Source organism: Daucus carota, chromosome 9, assembly GCF_001625215.2.
Source record: "Daucus carota subsp. sativus chromosome 9, DH1 v3.0, whole genome shotgun sequence".
NCBI classification, from domain to species: domain Eukaryota; kingdom Viridiplantae; phylum Streptophyta; class Magnoliopsida; order Apiales; family Apiaceae; genus Daucus; species Daucus carota.
In genome coordinates this window covers 42,762,424-42,783,873 of record NC_030389.2, presented here as the reverse complement: position 1 = coordinate 42,783,873, position 21,450 = coordinate 42,762,424, and the positions used below count along the sequence as shown (strand labels likewise).

General features: G+C 34.6%; 2 long non-coding RNA genes across 2 annotated transcripts; both read left to right on the top strand.

The window, feature by feature from the left end:
• Window positions 1-6,259: 6,259 nt before the first annotated feature.
• On the top strand, window positions 6,260-13,249 carry LOC135149774 (uncharacterized). Its single transcript, XR_010287988.1, has 3 exons — window positions 6,260-6,993; window positions 7,853-7,926; window positions 8,777-13,249. It is a non-coding gene; the product is annotated as an uncharacterized LOC135149774 (long non-coding RNA).
• A 104-nt stretch (window positions 13,250-13,353) lies between these two features.
• On the top strand, window positions 13,354-18,263 carry LOC135149773 (uncharacterized). The gene is made up of 3 exons (XR_010287987.1): window positions 13,354-16,150; window positions 17,010-17,083; window positions 17,934-18,263. It is a non-coding gene; the product is annotated as an uncharacterized LOC135149773 (long non-coding RNA).
• The last annotated feature ends 3,187 nt before the right edge of the window (window positions 18,264-21,450 follow it).

The following is a 21,450-nucleotide window of genomic DNA, read 5'->3' as shown; positions in this document are numbered from 1 at the left end:
CACCCATGACCGTACCTACCCAGTTTGATGGACCACCACCTATTCCTGACTTCGCTTTTCTACCACCATATGAGCACCAGTCATTGGTCCAGAGATACTTACAGGTGAGAGATTCTGTCCAGCAGATGAGAGCTGGTTTCCAGGGATCACAGGATCCCCTGTTTACTTCTGCGAGACCGGGCTTCTTGGCTCGAGACACTGGTTCAGAGATCATGTATCAGATTGCTATTTCAGTGTTTCAGGGACTTCGAGCAGACATGCATGGAGTTCCGTCTACCAGTTCTGGCCTAGTTGATGGCCCTATGATCTCTATGATGGTGGATAGAGCATTCCGTGAGTTTCTCCGTCGGGTGTCAGAGATATTTTACTAGTTGACTCATGGTATATGTACAGTTTTACTTTTGGGAGATAACACACGTAGCTGTGTGTATCTCAGATATAGTTTTGATATACTTAGTAGACTTGTAGACACTAGATAGCATCGACTAGAGTATCATGCACTACCTTTTATTTTGCTGCAGATGCTATAGTATCGATATATATACATATCTGGCAGTAGTGTTGTAGTTTGGACCCTTTTGTATAGTTATAGCCAGACTAGATATGATGTTGTAGGAATGACATGATCAGATGTATTTTGTTTCTATCATGACTTGTACTTTTAAAGCTTCGGATATTATGACCACCTCTATGATGTTTTCACTTATGAGTTTTGCTGTTAATTTCTTTCTGTTTATTTGCACCCTCGACTTGTCATTTACTTTCAACATGTTCATTATTGTCAGATATTTTGCATATCAATTCTCAACCAGAAGATTTTTCTAAAAACGGGAATAAAAGAGAAAAAGAAAATATTTTCAAAATGACTAATTAATTATTTTAAAAGGGTTTTCAGCGACACATAAGTTTTGCAGATTTCTTTAAAAAGTTTTCAAAATATGCAACTTTGACACAAAATATCTTTTTAAATAAGACATTCAAAGTTATTTTCAACTTCTATACTGAGTTTCAAAGAAATTAAACCCTGTTTTACTTTCAAGTAACCATGATTTTTATTAACATGTTTTGTCTCTTCTTAATAGAATCAAGATGAGTTCAAATCCAGATGACAACCCAGTTGATGAGCCAACCCCTGAAGTTCCACCGGGATTCCAACCCCAAACCAACCCTGTTCAAATGTTTGTTGATTTTCTTCAACAAAATCTTCAAGCTAACTCAGAGAGGAATTCTTCAAGTCAGCTTACTAAACCCACTATTTCTTTTAAATCTTTCAAATCTTTGCAACCCCCAGAATTCAAAGGGACAGTAGATCCCGTTGAAGCCAAGATATGGCTACGAGAGATAGAGAAGACTTTTGAGATAGTCGGTGTAGAAGAAGAGAAGAAAACCATCTTTGCCGCTTTTATGCTTAAAGGTGAAGCTAACTATTGGTGGGAAGCTAAGCGAATATTGGAGGGATCTAGTATTATATCTTGGGCTAGGTTTACTGAGTTATTTCTAGAAAAATACTTTCCTAAACATCTAGAGAATCAAATGGAGCTCAAGTTTCTGGAGCTCAAACAGGGGAATATGTCTGTAGCAGAATACGAGGCTAAATTTACCGAGCTTTCTAGGTTCGTCCCGCATCAAGTAGATACGGACGAGAAGAAGGCTAAACGTTTTCAGCAGGGCTTAAAGCCCTGGATCCAAAATAGAGTTGCTGTTTTAGAAATCACTAGTTACGCAACACTAGTACATAAGGCTTGTATTGTTGAGTCAGGAAGTGAGCTTTATAACAAAGAAAAAGGCGATAGGAAGCGAAAGACCCCACAGAATAGTCAGAATTCCGGCAAGAAACCTTGGAACCCGAGTGTGAAGAAACCTTTTATAAAGAGAGAAGTGCCACAGAATCGAGAGGGAAGTCAAAGATTTAGGACTGCACAAACTGCAAATGTGTTACAAGGAAGACCTCCATTACCCGATTGTAAGACTTGTGGAAAGAAGCATCCACCCCCATGTTATCAGGAATCCACTACTTGTTATAATTGCGGAAAGAAAGGTCATTACGCCTCTGCCTGTAAGGAGAAGTCAATTACATGCTTCAATTGTGGAAGGAAAGGACATGTGGCGAAAGAGTGTAGACAAACCCAGCAGGAAAATGCTACACCAAAACTACCTGCACCACCAGAGATCAAGAGCAACAAGCCCACGGCCCGAACCCTCAACATGACCCTGAAGGATGCTATGGTGGATAATGATGTCATATCAGGTACGCTCCTAGTAAACTCTGAAAATGCCTGTGTGTTAATTGATTCAGGAGCAAGTAGATCTTTTATTTCTATTCGACTCATGAATAAGTTAGGAATGGAATCTGTACCTTTAGGAGAAATGATGAATATAGAAATAGCCAATCAAGAAGTAATCACGGTAGATCAGGTGTGTCCAAACTGTGAGATATTAGTTCAAACACAAAACTTTGCGATAGATCTTATCCCTATTAAACTAGGAGAGTTTGATGTGATTCTTGGAATGGATTGGTTAACAAAATATGATGCGCAAATAAACTGTAGAAGAAAACGTGTGAGTTTGAAAGGTGCTAATGGAAAGAAAGTCATGGTGAGAGGTCAAAAGCAAGTTAGAAAAATTTTGACAGTTATCCAAGCAAAAAGATTTCTTAGACAAGGATGTCAAGCATATTTAGCTCATGTAGTAGATATAAGTAAGGCAAGCCCTAAGATTGATGAAATTCCTGTAGTAAAGGAATACAAAGATGTGTTTCCTGAAGAATTACCTGGAATACCGCCTGATAGAGAAATAGAATTCACCATTGATCTTGTCCCTGGTACGGCACCAATATCTAAAGCCCCTTATAGAATGGCACCAGCAGAAATGAAAGAGTTAGCGACTCAGTTGCAAGAATTGTTAGATAAGGGAGTAGTTCGACCGAGTGTGTCCCCGTGGGGAGCCCCTGTTTTGTTTGTCAAAAAGAAAGATGGAAGCATGAGATTGTGTATTGATTACCGAGAGTTAAATAAGATAACAATTAAGAATAAGTATCCTTTACCTAGGATTGATGATTTGTTTGACCAGTTAAAGGGAGCATCTTATTTTTCAAAGATAGATTTGAGGTCTGGATACCATCAATTGAAAATCAAAACCGAAGATGTACCTAAGACAGCCTTTAGGACTAGATATGGGCACTATGAGTTTCTAGTAATGCCTTTCGGATTAACTAATGCCCCTGCAGCTTTTATGGATCTTATGAATAGGGTATTTAAAAAGTACTTAGATAAGTTTGTCATTGTTTTTATTGATGATATACTGATTTACTCTAAGACGAAGGAAGAACATGTTGAACATCTTAATATAATCTTGGAAACTTTGAGGAAAGAAAAGTTATATGCTAAATTTTCAAAATGTGAGTTTTGGATGGAGCAAGTACAGTTTCTAGGACATGTAGTTTCTAAAGAAGGAATATCAGTAGATCCTGCAAAGATTGAGGCAGTATCAAATTGGGATAGGCCTAGGACCCCGACAGAGGTAAGAAGTTTTCTTGGATTAGCTGGATATTATAGAAGATTTGTGAAAGATTTCTCTAAGATTGCAACTTCTCTGACCAAATTGACTAGGAAAGAAGAAAAATTTGAGTGGACCCCTAAGTGCGAGGAAAGTTTTCAGGAATTAAAGAAGCGACTTACAACGGCACCTGTGTTAACTTTACCTGATGAAACAGGAAACTTTGTGATTTATAGTGATGCATCTCATAAGGGACTGGGATGTGTGCTGATGCAACATGGAAAAGTGATAGCATACGCTTCTAGGCAACTTAAGGATTACGAGCTGAGATACCCTACCCATGATCTAGAACTAGCTGCTATAGTGTTTGCTTTGAAGATTTGGCGTCATTACTTATATGGTGAGAAGTGTGAGATATTTACAGATCATAAAAGTTTAAAGTATCTGTTTACTCAGAAAGAGTTGAACATGAGACAGAGAAGATGGTTAGAATTGATAAAGGATTATGACTGTACAATTAACTACCACCCAGGGAAAGCGAATGTAGTAGCTGATGCTTTAAGTAGAAAAGAAAGAATAAATATGATGTCTTTACCAAAGGAATTGATTAAGGAAATGGAAAAATTAAAATTGGAAATTAAGGATTCGGAGCATAAGGAGGAAAGGATTTATGAGATGTTAGTACAACCGGAACTAATAGAAAGAATCAAAAAGAGTCAGGAATTTATGATTGAAGAAAGACGATCTGAATTGACTGGTGATGAGTACTTAAGTGTTAAAGATGAAAAAGGAGTTAGGAGGTTTGCCAATAGAATTTGGATTCCTAACCTGATAGATCTTAAAAGGGATATTCTGAGTGAAGCTCATGAGTCAAAATATTCTATACACCCAGGAAGCACCAAAATGTATCAAGATTTAAAGAGAAATTATTGGTGGCCTAATATGAAAAGAGAGATTGCCGACTGGGTGAGTAAATGTCTAACATGTCAAAAAGTAAAAGCTGAACATCAACGACCTGGTGGATTATTGCAACCACTAGAGATCCCAGAATGGAAATGGGAACATATTACCATGGATTTCATAGTAGGATTTCCTAGGACTCGAGCAAATCATGATGCTATTTGGGTAATTGTCGATAGATTGACAAAATCGGCACATTTTCTTCCTATTAGTGAGAAATATACCCTCGAAAGATTAGTGAAAATGTACATGAATGAAGTTGTGTCTAAACATGGAGTGCCAATATCAATTGTTTCGGATAGAGATGCTAGATTTACATCAAGATTTTGGCAAGCATTTCAGGAATGCTTTGGAACTAGGCTTAACCTAAGTACTGCATACCATCCTCAAACAGATGGACAAAGTGAAAGAACAATCCAGACTATAGAGGATATGTTAAGAGCTTGTTCTTTAGATTTCAAAGGAAGTTGGGATGATCACTTATCTTTAGTAGAGTTTTCTTATAACAACAGCTATCACGCTAGTATTGGAATGGCACCTTTTGAAGCATTGTATGGTAGAAAATGTAGATCACCACTTTGCTGGGATGAAGTTGGAGAGAAAAAGATTTTAGGACCAGAACTAGTTCAACATACCAAACAATCAATTGAGAAAATAAGAAAAAGACTAGTTGCAGCTCAAGATAGGCAAAAGAAATATGCTAACCTAAAAAGGAATGAGAAAGTATTTGATGTAGGAGAAAAAGTGCTTTTGAAAGTATCACCTTGGAAAGGAGTAATTAGATTTGGAAAAAGAAGTAAGTTAAACCCGAGATATATAGGACCGTTTGAAATTTTGAGAAAGGTAGGAAGTGTTTCTTATCAATTGGCCTTACCTCCAGATTTACAACATATCCATGATGTTTTCCATGTATCCATGTTAAAAGTTTACAAGACAGACAACCGCCATGTTTTAAACTACGAGCCAGTAAATATTCAACCTGATCTAACATACGAAGAACAACCAGTGGAGATAGTAGATTCAAAAATTCAAGAATTGAGGAATAAGAGAGTTAAGTTAGTTAAAGTAATATGGCGAAATCAAGCTGTCGAAGAAGCTACGTGGGAATTAGAGGAAGAAATGAGAAAGAATTACCCAGAGTTGTTCGGCACTAATCGAGATTCCGAGGACGGAATCCCTTAAGGAGGGAAGAATGTAACAACCGAGAAATTTACAAGTACGTAAGCATAAAATTATTTTATTTACCATGTCAGGAATATTATTTTATTTTTAGAATTAGTAAGGTGAGTTACGGAATATTTTATTTAAGGGTACGTAGTGGTGTAATAATAAGTTTATGCTGACCGACAATTAATTTACGTATGTACACTAATAATAAAAATATTTGTCTGGATATAATGAGCCAATGTGAGGTTATAATTTAATGTCTAGCTGATATTTTAGTCGCCTAGTATGAAAAATATAGCTGGCTAGCTTAATTATTTATTTAACGAAAAGAGCTACATTATTACCCTCTGATTTAATAAAATTTATAAAATATTAATATATCGTAGTTTAGAGCGGATATTTTTTTTTAGAAAACACGCGGCGTTTAATTGTGCGGGCCATTTATTTAGAATTTTGTTTAAAATATATGCAGCTTCGAGTATTTATTTAGTTACCGGCTCAGAAGTTAATATTATGTTTTGAGCCGGAATAATTATCTCCATATCTCTTTAATTAATTTAGAGATTGGTCCAAAAATATTATAACAAATAATAATAATATATATATATTTTATTTGATAATTTAAATTATTATTTATGTAACAACCGTAAAATTTCAAGTACGTAAACAAATTAATTATTTAATTTTATGCGGTTAAAGCTATCATTTAAATAATTGTGAAATTATTATTTAATAAAAATATTGGTACGTAAAACATTTCAGGCTAGTACGAGGTTTGTTTATATCGGCTAGCAAATTAAATCCATTTTCGTACCATTAGGATCTAAATGTTGGCCACGTAAATAAATTGGTAGATGTATAATTTTGTTATGGCCCGGGAATATTATAAATTTTACGGGTTTAGCTAAAAGAAATATTTCGTTATAACTATTAAATTTTGAAATATTTAGAGAAATACTAGAATAATTATTTAATTAATTATTTAGTATAATCCCGAATGATATTTTTTATTAAAATATTTAAATAGGAAGTTGTTAAATGACCCGGGGCTAAAATATTTCCAGTTGCGAAACATTTAATATACGGGCAAATAAAAAGAATATATAAATAAATAAATAAATAATATTTTAACAAAACTAGCTAACCGACTAATGGGGTGGTTTGTGGCACATTGGTTTATCAAAACCAGGTACTTAAAAACCAAAGAGTAGTGCCCAAGTAATTGTTAACCAAGGTAAATTAAATCTTAACCATGATTTATGATTAGTATAAATACCAAACACGTTGTTTAGTTTTAGTTTGGCAAATTCAGGAGGTACCAAAGCAAGTAAAACTCAAGACAGTAAAGAAGAATCAGAATCCATCATCAAGGTATATTCTCTTTCTATCTTTGATTAATGGTAATATTGAATATTTATAGCCCATCTTTTATTCAATAAAAGCTATTTAAATAGATGGAGCCATGAAAATAATACACGAGTTTTATGTTTTCTATTTAAGAATTTTGAGTTTGGTTAAATAACTTAACTGTTTTGGTTGTGCTGATTGATTAAGCAGAATAGGTTGTTAAAGGAGGAGGTGTGAGGCAATGGAAAGGAAGAAGGGAGAGGGGTGGTATATATTAAAATTTTGTGAGAGAGAATAATGATAATAATAATAATTTTGAGTTAAGAATATAAAATGAATTTATTAAAAATAATTGTGAGGTAATAAATTGGGGATGCGGAGATGATTTTTATATTTAATTTATCGATTTATTAAATGGGTTGGTGAATAAGTGTTGGTAAAGGAATACGTAGAATTAATTAGAGAGTGTAGGATTTTGATGTTAAATAGACAGATAGATGTTTATTTAGTAAATATGAATAAGTGATGATGAACCACAAATTTCTTGGATTAGTAGAAATGGAATGTGGGGAACGAAATATAAGTGGAATAATTGTTTAAAAATTAAATAGAGATAGCATTAATAAATAATCAAATATGGACTATATAAACGATTTATTTAGTAGTTGATAAAAGAAAGTTAGGCTCTGGACTTAAATAAGTGTAGTATGGATGTTTAATCTACTACATGTACACATACAATATGTTAGTTTAAAGTGTAAAAGAAAATGAGATAGATATCCTATCAAATTCTTAATCTTATTTGTCGGATTTATAATATAGATTATTTTGGCATTTTTGTTTTCTTTGATGAGATATTAAAGTATTATTTTACGTGAATTAGAAATTGAATATTCGGAAGGATGAAACCGATTATACGTGATAATTACAAGAATATTATCAAGCTAAGGACGACAGGCAAGTTCACTATCCCTGTCTTGATGTGAAGTTTTTCGTGCCTATTTCATATTTTGTGAAAAGTGTTGATTGTGAAAATATTACATTTCGTATCATTGTGAATCGAGAAAATATCTCTGCTTCATTTTGAAGGCTTTAAAGATATTGCTCACATATTATTTTATATAATTCGAGCTCTCCCATTGTTCGGGAATGAGTTGATCCTATAACGATAATATTTTGAATCTTCGAAGCTTGATGTGAATACGTTGGCAGCGATGATCTCAATTTACTCTTTCTGGAGATCATCTTATCTTTTGGAATCTAATTATTTTAATTATCTTTCACTTCTACCTTCGGGTAATCTTTGTAATGACGAAAGGGTGCATTGTTCGCACTTCTTTGATAAAAATTAGCAGTGATGATTGAGAAGTGTTTGTTTGGGAAAATTTCCTTGTATTCGGAGGAATCGGTTCAAGCTGGTCAACACGAATTTATTAAATTCGTGGTAGAGTTGAAATTTACTATCTGGTAAGGCAGATAGTGGGGTTCCAGTGTTAAACCCTGATGCTAGCAAAGAGAGTGTTGGTGTGTCTTCAGTGGTTACGATCAGACCACTAGGACTACACAGGAGAACGGTATTCACGAAATGGTGCTGATCGAGCCATGTAGTGTTACCGAGAGGTGGAAGACCAGCAGTTCCTTTACTTGACATTGTTTTGTCGTTTGATGATAACTGTTTTGTTGCTTTGATTTGATATGCTTTCGATGGCTTATTTGCATATCTTGTTATTTGTTATTCTGTGATATGTTGACTTGCTGAGCAATTTGATTGCTCATTCTTGTATCTACTTTATATTCTTTTGAGCAGTGAGATTGGCACAACCCAAGAGATTTGCCCGGAAACGGGTTTTGGCATAGGCAAGGAAAAGGCGCATCACACAAGCTGAGGCTGCTAGACTACATTGTTTGGTAGTACAACTATAGTTATTATCATGGTCTGTAATCGGACTTGCAAATATGTAATCAAGATAGACCTGATAGTAATGTTGTAAGACGATCGACCCTGGACTTGTGGGGCAAGAGTTGGATTGTGTAATCTTAAATATGTAATGGAAGTTTTGTTTTGGGCCAGATGTATAGTGATGGACCAAATCTGCGGAATGCGGATCTGGGGGCGTCACAGAGTTGGTATCAGAGCTATAGTTATATCCTTAGGATTTGAGAAACCCTAGGAATATAACGAGCGAGAATGATATGAAGTTTAAGATAAGTGCCCTAGTTGAACATATCTTCTTATGTTATATTGCATACGTGTTAAGTAAACTTTTAGCAAAGGGTAGTAGACCCTATATATATAAATATTTATAGTTATGAGCAATCGTAGATGTGACTATTAGTAATGATGTTTTTGTATAGATGTCAGGTTACGAGGCTGATTTTAATCCACCGATGGATATTGAGATGATAGATAGCGAGTATGAGAATACTTCTATACAGATATTAGAGTCATCATCACCTGAGATCATTAACCTGGTATCTAAGGAGATCAAGGATAGAGAATCTTTTGAGTTTACTAAGAGCAATGGATGAAAATCTTTCCATCCTTACGTGAGTTGACTTGTGTTCCTACTTTGACCACTTCCTTTTCGACTTCCATCGGTACTGTTTCCCCACCTGTTTATGAGAGTTGAGACCCTTCCATTTTGGACTTGTTTCGGCATTTCGAGCCTACACCTCTTTCTTATAGACCTATTATCACACATACTTTTGATAGTTATCATTTTGGGACCGTTGTGTCATCTTTGATTGGAAATGCTTCTATAACACCTTTGAGGGGTCACCCCCATGTTTACACCATATCTGAACCTCGAGTTCGAATTACACTTTTTTTTTTTACTACCATGTCAAAGACTTGTGTACCATTTACTTTCATATCCACCATTTCAGTTTCTGCACCTCAGACCACTCTTTGTCAAATTAGTGGATCTTTCGACGCACCAGTTTCTGTACCATCAGGTGGCGACTATGTGCCACTTTCTTTGTTCCATCAATACCAGTTGTTGAGAGAGTCTACTTATGACTCTAGAGTTTGGATTCCAGGATCTCACGACCCTATGTTTGTTCTGCGGGTTCAGGATTTTTGACCCGAGTATTTAGCATGGGGGATTATGTATAAAATTTCTATTTCTATATTTGAGGGACTTCATGCTAATATCTGTGAAATACCCTCCATCAGCTCAGGATATGTAAATGTTAAACTTTTTACAACACTGATAAATAGAACCTTTTCAGAGTTCCACCGTAGGATCTCAGGGATATCTGGTTGATATATTTGTTGTTTTAAGTATAATTTGACTTTTGGGAAAGAACACATGTAGTCCGTGTGTATCTCAATTATGGTATATTATGTATCTAGAGGATATGTAAATACTTTTGTATAGTATCGGGATGGAGAATTGTTCACTTCCTTTTATTGAGAAACAGATGCTACAGTTTCGATCAGTAGATCATTTTGGTAGTAGAGATTTATATAAAGTGATCTTTTGTATAGTGGTGTCCAGATTAAATTTGATATAGTAGGGTGATGACCAGATCAGATATACTTCTATATCATGACTTGTACTCTAAAAGCTTCAGATATTATGACCACTTTGGGAAGAATGATCAATCTTGTTGTCATATTGGTGTCTCTTTCTTTGTCTATACTTTCCCTATGCTTCTTGCACTTGTCAACTACTTTTAACCTGTTTCACTCCTGTCAACCTATCTTGCATCTGCTACCTCAATGATCCAATGTGAAATTTTTATGATTATATTTACTCAACCTTTTAAAGTTTTTTTTTTCTTTTTCGAGGTTTTCAAAAAAAAAAAAAAAAAAAAAAGAGAAACGTTCAAGTTTCTAAAGTTTTAGAGTTTTCAAAAGAAAAGGTACAACCTTTAAAGTTTCTAAAAGTTTTCAAAAATATGCAACTTTGGTACAACTTGTATTTTCAACCAAAATGTGGAACCTGTTTTCAAAAATTATATACTGTGAATTTTTCAAAATTGCACCTTGTTGTACCTTTAAATAAATCTTGTAATTTTGTATAATGATGAAACCTATTTTGTTCACTTTTATATATTTGAATTCGAACCTGAATGACAACTCTTTTTATGAATCAATACTAGATGCTTCACCTGGATTTCAACCCAGGCCCAATCCTGTTCAATTACTTGTTGATTTTCTTCAACAACATACCCAAAATTTTCAAAACAATCCCGAAAGAAATTCTTCGAGTCGAAACCTACCTTTTCATTCAAATCTTTCAAATTTTTGCCACCACAAGAGTTTAAAAGGGGATGTTGATCCTGTTGAAGCCAAGATATGGCTAAGATTTTGAAATAGTGGGTATAGAAGATGATAAGAAAATTAATTTTGATGTTTATGAAGAGTCTAATTATTGGTGGGAAGTTAAGCAAGTCCTAGAAGATTCTAGCGTGATGTCATGGACCAGGTTTACAAAGTTATTCCTAGAAAAGTATTTACCTAAACACCTAGAGAATCAAATGGAGCTCAAATTGCTAAAGCTCAAGCAAGAGAATATGTCAATAGCTGAGTACGAAGCTAAGTTTATCGAACTTTCGAAATTTATTCCGCATCAAGTATATACCGACGAAAAAAAAAAAAAAACTGAAAAACTAGACGTTTTTCAGCCGGGCTTAAACCCCTGGATTTAGAATAGAGTTGTTGTTCTCGAGATTTCTAGTTATGCGACATTAGTGCACAAAGCTTGTATTAGTGAGTTGTTTAACCAAAAAGTAAGTTAGTCGAAGGCGGAAACCCACGCAAAATAATCAAAATGATGGAAAGAAACCTTGGACTTATGTTGTGAAGAAACCTTTTGTAAGAGATGTCGCGAGTGAAGGATATAGGTAAAGTAGAAGCAAATCAAAGATGTAGAATTTCGCAAACCGCAAATGTGTTATAAGGAAGACTCTCGTTGCTTGAGTACGGATCTGTGGAATACGCTATTTATGAATAATATTACATTTCACACTGTTTCTGCTCAAGTTGACATCATATCTCATTTTGAAAACTGAGAAGTTTATGATGTATCTTGAGTCCTTTCTTTGTTCGGAAGCGACTACTCCTAATAATCAATATTTCTTTGATGTTACAAAATCTTTTGTGATTCATGATTTAATAGTCGAGAATTGGAATAAATATACACCACAATGATGATCTCAATATAATAATTCTAAGAGATCGTCTCATATTTGATCCTATTTCTTATTTTATCCACTGAAAATCCTTGAATTGTGATTAAAGGATGCATTGCTCGCATTCCTTGGAAGAAGTGTGTTGAGAAATAATTATGGTAGATCAAGGTTGCCCAAATTGTGAAATAACGATTCAAAAGCAAATCTTTGAAATAAATATTCCTTGATATTTCTTCAATCTGATTGGGATGAACAACCCTAATTATAGGGGACACAAGGTATACCTATCTGTGTGATAGGAGTTGGATGGGACGCCATCACTTGTGTGTGTGTTGTAATTACAAGAAGGTTAACAACCTTTAGTAGTGTCTTAATTTGGACACGCAACACTTAGTTCATTTGATCGTATTGGGCTCCCAATCATCCTTTTATTTCAAATGAGAGCTACTTTGAAAACTCAGTGATCAGTGATACCATTGTGAAAGACTTCTATATGTCCAAGAGAGTTTTAAAAATTCCGATTTCCTTTAAATTCTTCTCGAAATGCTCAGATATCAAATTGTTTGGTTTTGTTCTTTTCAAAAACGCAATTTTTCCTAAGTTGTTTTGAAAAGGTGTTGTATGGAGGTGTCAAATCCAGACCCCCGGATTTGAGGGTTGTTACATCGATTATTGGGATTTAACAAGATGACCCTTGCCTAGGGTTGATGATTGTTTTAGTTGTTGAGGAAAGCATCTTATTTTTTTAAGATAGACACGAGATCTGGATATCATCAGTTACAGAATCGGGTCTGAGAATGTACCTAAGACGGTCTTTAGGCCCCGACATGAACATTGTGAGTTCTTAAGAGATGCCTTTCGGATTGACTAATGCACCTATAACAACTATGGATCTTATGAATAGAGTATTGAAGAAATATTTGGATAAGTTCGTTATTGTTTTATTGATGATATATAATATATTCTCAGACGAAAGAAAAACATGTTGAGCATCTTAGAGTAACTTAGAAAATTTTGAGGAAAGAAAAGTTACCTGCAAAATTTTCAAAATGAGAATTTTGATAAAGCAAGTATAGTTTTTAAGGGCATATAGTTTTTAAGAAAGGAATATTGGTATACCCGCGAAGATTGAGGAATTATCAAATTGGAAAAGACTAAGAACCCCAACCAAAGTGAGAAGTTTTCTTGATTTAGCAGGATATTATAAAATATTTTTTTAAAAGATTTCTTTAAGATTGAGACTTCTTTGACTAAGTTGACTAGAAACGAAGAGAATTTTGAGTGGATACCTGAGTACGAGGAAAGTTTTCAAGAATTAAAGAAGCGGCTTACAATGGCCCTTGTATTAACCTTACATAATGAGACATGATATTTTGTGGGTTTATAGCGATGCATCTCATCAAGGACTTAGATGTGTTCTTATACATACATGGAGAGATGATAGCATATGCTTCTAGGGAACTTAAGGCTCACGAGCTGAGATACCCCACATGACCTAGAGTTAGCTGCTATAATGTTTTCTTTAAAGATTTGGCGACATTCCTTGTATGGTGAGAAGTGTGAGATATTTACGGATCGTAAGAACTTAAAAATACGGTTTGCTCTGAAAGAATTGAATATGAGACAAAGTAGATGGTTATAATTGATAAAAGACTATGATTGTACAATTAACTATCACCCAGGGAAGGCTAAGGTAGTTGATGACGCGTCAAGTAGAAAGGAGAGAATTAATGTGATGTCTTGATTAAAGAAATTGATTAAGAATATGGAAAATCTAGGATTGAAGATTAAGGATTCAGAGCATAAGGATGGAAGGATTTTTGAGATATAAGTGCAGCCAGAGATACTTGAAAATAATAAAACAAATTCAAGAGTTGATAATTAAAGAAAGACATTTTGAATTTACTAACGATGAGAATTTAAGTGAAATATGAGAAAGGAATTATGAGATTTGCTAAAAGAATTTGGATTCCTAACCTGTTTGATCTTAAAAGAGATATTTTTTAGTAAAGCTCATGAATCGAGATATTCAATACACCAGGAAAGTACTAAGACGTACCAATAATTTAAGAGAAACTATTAGTCCCCTAACATGAAAAGAGAAATAGCTGAGTGGGTGAGTAAATGTCTGACTTGTCAAAAAGTGAAAGCAGAGCACCAAAGACCTAACGGATTATTGCGGCCATTAGAGATTCCAGAATGGAAATGGGAACACATCACCATGGACTTTATAGTTAGATTGCCAAAGACTCGAGCTAATCATGATGCTATTTGGGTAATTGTAGATAGGTTGACGAAATTAGCATATTTTCTTCCTATTAGTGAAAAGTACACCATGAAGAGATTAGTAAAGCTATATATGAATGAGGTCGTGACCAGACATGGAGTGTCAGTGTCAATTGTTTCAAACAGAGATGCAAGATTTTCTTCAAGATTCTGGCAAGCTTTTCAAGAGTGTTTTGGGACTAAGCTTAATTTGAGAACTGCATATCACCCACAAACAGCTGGGCAAAGTAAAAGAACAATACAAACTATAGAGGATATGTTAAGAGCTTGTTCATTAGATTTTAAAGGAAGTTGGGATGATCACTTGCCTTTGGTGGAGTTTGCATACAATAACAGCTACCATGCTAGTATTGGAATGGCGCCTTATGGAACATTATATGGTAGAAAATGTAGATCGTCTCTTGTTTGGGAGGAAGTGGGAGAGAAAAAGTTATTAAGACCGGAACTTGTTCAGCAAACTACACAATTGATCGAGAAGATACACAAAAGGTTAGTTGAAGCTCAAGACAGGCAAAAGAAATATGCAGACTTAGGAAGAAAAGAAATGACATTTGAAGTTGGGGAAAAATACTTTTGAAAGTATCATCTTGGAAAGGAATAATCAGGTTTGGAAAGAAAAGAAAATTGAATCCAAGATAAATCGAAACCTTCGAGATTCTAAGAAAAGTTGGAGTCGTGTCTTATCAATTAGCTTTACCTCCAGATCTACAACATATTCATGATGTATTTCATGTATCTCTTTTGAAAGCTTACAAGACTGATATTCAGCATGTTCTAAATTAGGAGCCGATTAACCTTCAGTCTGATTTAACATATGAAAAAAAAAAGCCTTTGGAAATTGTGGAGTCTAAGTTTCAGGAATTAAGAAATAAGAAAGTGAAAATGTTTAAAGTAATTTGGGGAAATCAAACTGTAGAAGAAGCCACGTGGGAACTGGAAGAAGTAATGAAAGAGAAGTATCCCGAGTTGTTTCAGCATCAAATCTGATTCCGAGGTCGGAATCCTTTAAACGAGGGAAGAATGTAACAACCGTAAAATTTCAAGTACGTAAACAAATTAATTATTTAATTTTATGCGGTTAAAGCTATCATTTAAATAATTGTGAAATTATTATTTAATAAAAATATTGGTACGTAAAACATTTCAGGCTAGTACGAGGTTTGTTTATATCGGCTAGCAAATTAAATCCATTTTCGTACCATTAGGATCTAAATGTTGGCCACGTAAATAAATTGGTAGATGTATAATTTTGTTATGGCCCGGGAATATTATAAATTTTACGGGTTTAGCTAAAAGAAATATTTCGTTATAACTATTAAATTTTGAAATATTTAGAGAAATACTAGAATAATTATTTAATTAATTATTTAGTATAATCCCGAATGATATTTTTTATTAAAATATTTAAATAGGAAGTTGTTAAATGACCCGGGGCTAAAATATTTCCAGTTGCGAAACATTTAATATACGGGCAAATAAAAAGAATATATAAATAAATAAATAAATAATATTTTAACAAAACTAGCTAACCGACTAATGGGGTGGTTTGTGGCACATTGGTTTATCAAAACCAGGTACTTAAAAACCAAAGAGTAGTGCCCAAGTAATTGTTAACCAAGGTAAATTAAATCTTAACCATGATTTATGATTAGTATAAATACCAAACACGTTGTTTAGTTTTAGTTTGGCAAATTCAGGAGGTACCAAAGCAAGTAAAACTCAAGACAGTAAAGAAGAATCAGAATCCATCATCAAGGTATATTCTCTTTCTATCTTTGATTAATGGTAATATTGAATATTTATAGCCCATCTTTTATTCAATAAAAGCTATTTAAATAGATGGAGCCATGAAAATAATACACGAGTTTTATGTTTTCTATTTAAGAATTTTGAGTTTGGTTAAATAACTTAACTGTTTTGGTTGTGCTGATTGATTAAGCAGAATAGGTTGTTAAAGGAGGAGGTGTGAGGCAATGGAAAGGAAGAAGGGAGAGGGGTGGTATATATTAAAATTTTGTGAGAGAGAATAATGATAATAATAATAATTTTGAGTTAAGAATATAAAATGAATTTATTAAAAATAATTGTGAGGTAATAAATTGGGGATGCGGAGATGATTTTTATATTTAATTTATCGATTTATTAAATGGGTTGGTGAATAAGTGTTGGTAAAGGAATACGTAGAATTAATTAGAGAGTGTAGGATTTTGATGTTAAATAGACAGATAGATGTTTATTTAGTAAATATGAATAAGTGATGATGAACCACAAATTTCTTGGATTAGTAGAAATGGAATGTGGGGAACGAAATATAAGTGGAATAATTGTTTAAAAATTAAATAGAGATAGCATTAATAAATAATCAAATATGGACTATATAAACGATTTATTTAGTAGTTGATAAAAGAAAGTTAGGCTCTGGACTTAAATAAGTGTAGTATGGATGTTTAATCTACTACATGTACACATACAATATGTTAGTTTAAAGTGTAAAAGAAAATGAGATAGATATCCTATCAAATTCTTAATCTTATTTGTCGGATTTATAATATAGATTATTTTGGCATTTTTGTTTTCTTTGATGAGATATTAAAGTATTATTTTACGTGAATTAGAAATTGAATATTCGGAAGGATGAAACCGATTATACGTGATAATTACAAGAATATTATCAAGCTAAGGACGACAGGCAAGTTCACTATCCCTGTCTTGATGTGAAGTTTTTCGTGCCTATTTCATATTTTGTGAAAAGTGTTGATTGTGAAAATATTACATTTCGTATCATTGTGAATCGAGAAAATATCTCTGCTTCATTTTGAAGGCTTTAAAGATATTGCTCACATATTATTTTATATAATTCGAGCTCTCCCATTGTTCGGGAATGAGTTGATCCTATAACGATAATATTTTGAATCTTCGAAGCTTGATGTGAATACGTTGGCAGCGATGATCTCAATTTACTCTTTCTGGAGATCATCTTATCTTTTGGAATCTAATTATTTTAATTATCTTTCACTTCTACCTTCGGGTAATCTTTGTAATGACGAAAGGGTGCATTGTTCGCACTTCTTTGATAAAAATTAGCAGTGATGATTGAGAAGTGTTTGTTTGGGAAAATTTCCTTGTATTCGGAGGAATCGGTTCAAGCTGGTCAACACGAATTTATTAAATTCGTGGTAGAGTTGAAATTTACTATCTGGTAAGGCAGATAGTGGGGTTCCAGTGTTAAACCCTGATGCTAGCAAAGAGAGTGTTGGTGTGTCTTCAGTGGTTACGATCAGACCACTAGGACTACACAGGAGAACGGTATTCACGAAATGGTGCTGATCGAGCCATGTAGTGTTACCGAGAGGTGGAAGACCAGCAGTTCCTTTACTTGACATTGTTTTGTCGTTTGATGATAACTGTTTTGTTGCTTTGATTTGATATGCTTTCGATGGCTTATTTGCATATCTTGTTATTTGTTATTCTGTGATATGTTGACTTGCTGAGCAATTTGATTGCTCATTCTTGTATCTACTTTATATTCTTTTGAGCAGTGAGATTGGCACAACCCAAGAGATTTGCCCGGAAACGGGTTTTGGCATAGGCAAGGAAAAGGCGCATCACACAAGCTGAGGCTGCTAGACTACATTGTTTGGTAGTACAACTATAGTTATTATCATGGTCTGTAATCGGACTTGCAAATATGTAATCAAGATAGACCTGATAGTAATGTTGTAAGACGATCGACCCTGGACTTGTGGGGCAAGAGTTGGATTGTGTAATCTTAAATATGTAATGGAAGTTTTGTTTTGGGCCAGATGTATAGTGATGGACCAAATCTGCGGAATGCGGATCTGGGGGCGTCACAATTTATTTCAGTTTCGGAAATTATTCGAAAATAAACGAAACGATACGAGAATAGGTCGAGTCGAGCAGAAATTGGTTTCGGCTAAATGAGCCTTGGAATTTGAACCCAGGAATTTAAAATGTGGCACTATAATATTTTTGAGTGGTGGCCAAGGCAATTGAGTGGCCACCAAGTAGTGCACAAGAATTGATGTTAATTAATAAAGTGATTAAGGCTTAATGGTAATTAAGGGTGCCTATAAATGGCAAAGGAAATCAGTAGAATTTTTTTGGATACTTCCATCCAGGGAGAAAACAGAGGAGCTAAGTTCAAGCTTGCTGATTAATAGTTGTTCCAGTAAGGTATTAAACCCATACCTCATCTTTTCCTTAAATATGGAATTGATTGAGTTTAATTTAAATGACTATTTATTGAATGTTGAACTGCTGTGGACCATTTTATTTACTGCTTTTACTTTGATAATTGATAAACAATAAAACCAGTACATATAAATCAACCCATAACATCATGAATTTCACCCAAATATCTAACAATTAGGGTTAGGGTTTTTGATTAAAATTGGGTATTTAATTGATTGGTGAATAATTGAGTATTGGGGGAATTGAGTTTGAATTGATTAAAGTTTGGCGGAGCAGTTGAGGCGGAGGATTGGAAGCAGGTGCTGCCGGAGGGGAGGCCGGAGCTCGCGTCGGCAACGCCGACGGAGCTCAACAGCGGCGATTGGAAGTGTACGGAGGAGGGGCGAGCAGTTGAGAGGGAGATGGACAGATGGGGGAGGGGAGAAAGGATCGGAGGAAAGGGGGGGGAGTCGAGTTACGGCGAGAGGCTGTGAAGCAGCCGGTGTCGGCCGGAACGCCGCCTCCAGCGGCGGTGTTGGTTCGGGACGACGCGAAACAGAGAGAGAGAGGGAGAGAGAGAGAGAGAGAGGGCGAGAGAGAGAGAGAGGGTGAGAGAGAGGGAGAGAGAAGGAGAGAACGAGCGAGGGAGAGAAGAGCGAAAGAGAGAAAGGGAGAGGGGGAGAGAGAGAGATTGAGAGAGAAAGAGAGGCTGGGGAGATATGGAGGAATAAGGGAATTTTGTGGGAAATTATATTAGGGGCAATAAGGACTTTTCACCAGCTGAGTTATTTAAATTAAATAAATATAAATTATTAATTTTTGTAGAGACTTATTAAATAATGGCGTTGAATAAAATTATTAAGTCGGGAACGGAAGGCAAGTGTTAAAAATTTGGTAGTAAGCGGACATATTAATAAAAAGGCCATTTGTAAATAAATTAAAAGTAGGAAGTAATTTATATAATAACTAGGCTATAGAGTAAGATTAATTTGTGGGATTATAAGTTAAGAATTTTAATGAGTTAGTCAATAGTCCTTGGGGTGGCATTGGAAGGTTTATACTAAAGTAATTAATTAATATTCCGAGTAATACATTTAAAATAAGTTGATACCTAAAGACAAGTTGGTAACTTGAGACGTATTATTTGTCAAATTAGTGACAATAGGACGAGTGGCGTTATTAAATAGACAAGTGAGTAATCACTAATTAATTAATGGAAGATTAATCTTTACTAAATTTTTAATGAAGCATAAATTCCCCTAATATAAAGATAATGAGTTGAAGTATAGCGTTAGTCAGAAGATTACAAGGAAAATTAGTGAAAATATTCGTAGTATTAAATAATTAATTTCTTTTGGATAAATTTCTAAACCACTATTTTGTGTGTTGTATAGAATACTTATTTAATACTTGGAAAAGTGGAGCCACTAATTATAAGCTAAGGACGCCAGGCAAGTTCGCTATCTTCTTTTCTCCAATATGACACATTCTTGTGTATTTAATATTTTAAATGTGTTTGTTATTGACTTGACCGAGTTGATATCAAATATTAGTGATAAACCGGAAAAATCTTATTCATTTCGGGTTCTTCTTTTGTTCGGAAGTAACCGCTCCTAATAATATTCAATACCTCTCCGACATTGTGAAAGCTTGAAACTTCTTGACTAATAAATAAAGGATGCATTGTTCGCATTCCTTAGACGAAGTAATGTGCACTCGGAGGATTCTGTTTAAGCTGGTCAACACGAATTTATTAAATTCGTGGAAGAGATGATAAATTATTGACTGTCTGCTGTGTGTGGATAGTCTAGGGTTACAAATGTTAACCCTTATGCTAGCAAAAATGAGAGTGTGAGGTGTATCTTGTGCAGTGACGATCAGACTGCAAAGATTACACAGGGGGACGGGAAGCACGAAATGGTTATGATCGGACCATGTAGTGTTACCGAAAGGTGGAAGACCAGCCTTTTCTTATTTTTGAAATTATTCTGTTAATTGGCATTATCTGCTTCCTTACTTTGTTTTAAAATGCCTTCGATGTTTTACTCGATTATTCTGCGCTTTGTTGTTATGTGCTAAGTGAACTTGCTGAGCAATGTGATTGCTCATTCTTGCATCTACTTTATATTATTTTAAGCAGTAAAAAGCGAGTATGGCACGACTAAGGAGAACCGCCCGGAAACGGGTACTGGCAAGGGAAAGGAGAAGGCGCATCACCCAAACTGAGGCCGCTAGATTACGCCGCTTGGTAGTATTATCAATAGTTATTATAGTCTGTAATCAGACTTCCCAATATGTAATCAAGTTAGACTTGGAAATGATGTTATAAGACGATCGGCCCTGGACTTGTGGGGCGAGAGTTTTTGTTGTAAGATATTATTAAGTAATGCAAGTGTTGTTTGATCCAGATGCTTAGTAACGAGCCAGATCTGTGGGATGCGGATCTGGGGCGTTACATATTATTTTCACATATATTTAATAAATGATATATACCAACATATAATTATAAGTTTTAATTTAAAATTATTATATTTTATAATAGTATGTTTACTTAAGACTAAATGATAATTATCTGAATAATTGAAATAATAATGATACTTAATGTTAGTGGACGATATCCGGCTCATATTCGATGGATCATAAACTACCCAGTTAAAAAATAGAAAATACGATGCTGGATCATATTCGGTTCAGATCCGGATCTCAAATACCCAGGATCGATTTATATCCGAATAAAATGATCCGGACCCAAATCTAAACAAGTTAAAAATAATATAATCCGATACTTGAGCAGAGGGTACCGGTATCACCGGATCATTTTACCATCCTAACGGTGACATGACTACCACTAATGTGATTTCCAAT